Below are 3,012 nucleotides of genomic sequence, written 5' to 3'. Positions count from 1 at the left end.
GTTCCATAGTTGACCATATTAGACCATGCATGCAATGTTGTTTTTTTTACTATGTTGTTATTGTTAGGTACCATCGAGTCAGTCCCTATTCATAGCAACCCCATGCATAGCAGCATGACACACTACTCAGTCCTGCATCAACCTCATAATTCTTGTTATGTTTGAGCCTATTGCTGCTGCCACAGTGTGAATCCATCTCATTGGATGTCTTCCTCTTTTTCATTGACCCTCCACTTTACCAAGCATAATGTCCTTCTCTCGGGACTGGTCCCTCCTAATAATATGTCTGAAGTATGAGAGACAAAGTCTCTCATCTTGTCTCCAAGGAACATTCTGGCTATACTTTTCTAACACAGACCAGTTCATTCTTCTGACAGTCCAGGGTACTTCCTATATCAAATATATCAGTTCCTCTATAATCTTCATTATTCATTGTCCAACTTTCACATGCATAAGAGGCTATTGGAAATATCATAACTGGGCTCAGGTGCACCTTAGTCCTCAAACTGATTATCTTTGCTCTTGAACACTTTAAAGAGATCGTGTGCAGCAGATTTTCCTAAGGAAATATGTTGTTTGGTTCCTTGACTTCAGCTTCTATTCCTCAAGGGTAGCAAATGCTATCCTATGAGAATTTATATCTATGGGAATATCTATGGGATGTAATATATGAATGCAGAAGGAGTCCATGAGTAAGTAAGTAGTTAGAGCAGGATTTGACAATTAAATCATACAAAAGAAAATAGAATTAAAAGTACTAATTTCAAAATTAGTCAAGCTTAAAGAAAACACATAAGGAATTTAAAGATGAAAACCACATTGTGATAAGATGTATCATGGGTAATGAAGATTTAATATTTTAAGTAAAAAAGCTTTAAAAATGTGATGTACAATTTATCAGGAAACTGAACAGATGTGATTTATAGAGGGGAGGTTAAACTCAGCTCTACCTAACTATGGCAAATGATAAAAAAAGAAGTAGATATGAACATAAGGAGAACAAATAATGAAACTGAAATATAATTATCATACCTGTAAAATGTCCTTATCACAACTGAAGTATCGCAAGGACATAAAATGAAAATAACGACCTAAATATTTCATAAATCCTCCTCCATTTCTACTCCCTCACATAACCAAGTTTCAAATTGCTAGTTATTTATTCTTTTTTCTTCTTCTTCTTACAGCTACACATGGAAAAATAGGACATGATCATAGTTGGTAGTGAAGACAATCTAACCAGAAAGTTTTGTCAGATAACACAGAAGCTGAAGATGAGTGTGGCATGCTACAGAACTGAAAGGAATTAGTATTCCTCTCCTTCTTCCTTATGCTCTCCTTCAACAGAATCCACACCAACCTCATCATAGTCCTCAAGGGCAGCCATTTCCTCATGAGCCTCAGAAAACTCTTCTTCCTTCATCCCTTTACTCCACATACCAGTGAACAAAGGCATGTTTGGCATACATCAGGTCAAACTTGTAGTCCAGGTGAGCCCGGGCCCAGCAATGGCTGTGGTGTTCCTCAACATTCACACAGCTCACTGTACCTTGGCCAAGTATCCACCAGGTACCACAGTGGGAGGTTGGTAATTAATGCCAACCTTGAAGCCAGTGGAGCACCAATCCAGAAACTGGATGCTTGGTTTTATGGTAGCAATGGCAGCATTGACATCTCTTGGGACCATGTCACTATGGAAAAATAGGCAGCAAGCCCTGCATTTACCATGGTGAGGATCACATTATACCTTTTGGTGGGCTGTCTCAAAGCAAATATTACTAATCTCTGCTGCAGAAAGTTCTTCATGGTAAGTTTTCTCAGCTGAAATGATGAGAGATACATGGTCAGAAAGAAGTAGATGTTGAGATAGGGCACTAGGTTTGTCTGGAGTTCTGTCAGATAAACACCATCAAATCTAAGAAAGCAGTAATGGAGGACACAATCTGGCTAATAAGGTGATTAAGGTTAGTATAGGTTGGGCACTCAATATGAAGATTTCTTCAACAGATGTCATAGATGGCCTCATTGTCTACCATGAAGACACAATTTGAGTGTCTCAGGGTGGTATGGGTGGTGAGGATGGAGTTGTAGGGCTTAGCTACAGCTGTGGAAAGCTGGGAGGCTGGGGAGATGGATAAGTGGAGAACTCAGCTTTGGATTTCTTGTCATAATCAACAGAAAGGTGTTCCATCAACAGAGATATGAGCCTAGATTCTATTCCCCAGCCAAAGCTGTGGAAAACCAAGAAGCCCTGAAGATCTGTGCACTGGTCAGTCAGCTTGTGGATTCTGTTCAAGACGAGATTAATGATCTCCTGATGATAGTGCAGTGCCCAAGGGCATAGTTCTTCCTTGCTTGTGATGAGCTGTTCAGGGTGGAAGAGCTGGTGGTAGGTGTCAGTGCAAAGTTCATCAGTGAATATGGGTTTCAGGTTTACAAATAGTGCTCTGGCCCATGCTTGCCAATAACTCTTTCATTGAAAAAGGTGTTAAAGGAGTCATCTCCTTCTTCAATGGTCTTGTCACTTAGCATCTGACCGTTGGGCCAGATACCATGTTCCAGACAGTAGACCTTTCAACAGGCATTGCCAATCTGGCTGACATGAATGGAGGTGCATTCACACATGCCGACTATGGGTTAGGAGGGGAGGAAGAGGCAACAAGAGCAGACAGTGAAGCTTGGCTACTGTCCTCGACAAGCTAAGAGTTGAGGCAAGTAATGTTCTTTAGTTATATATTCTGGGCATCTTTACCATAGTTATGCATGGGAGTCCTAGTGAGGCACTATAGCATAAGCACTCAACATCAAGGTCGATTTCAACCACAACATGGGCTGTTCAAACTCACCTTGGTTCTTGGAAACCCTATACTGGGTTGCTACAAGTTGAAACTAACTCAACAGCAAATAACAATAACATATAACATAAGGCCACTACTCATCTGTCAGTTTGTCATACTGTGGTGGCCTGTGAGTTGCTGTGATTCTGGAAGCTATGACACCAGTATTTTAAAT

At 40.5% G+C, this 3,012-nt stretch overlaps 1 pseudogene; it reads right to left on the bottom strand.

Annotated features, from left to right (window-relative positions):
* Positions 1–1,306: 1,306 nt before the first annotated feature.
* LOC102827902 lies at positions 1,307–2,625 on the bottom strand (annotated as a pseudogene).
* Between the last annotated feature and the right edge of the window lie 387 nt (positions 2,626–3,012).

Source organism: Chrysochloris asiatica, unplaced genomic scaffold (genome assembly GCF_000296735.1).
Source record: "Chrysochloris asiatica unplaced genomic scaffold, ChrAsi1.0 scaffold00082, whole genome shotgun sequence".
In the NCBI taxonomy this organism is placed as follows: Eukaryota; Metazoa; Chordata; class Mammalia; order Afrosoricida; family Chrysochloridae; genus Chrysochloris; species Chrysochloris asiatica.
Note: the sequence above shows the minus strand (reverse complement) of the source record. Positions and strands in the feature narration are given on the sequence as shown.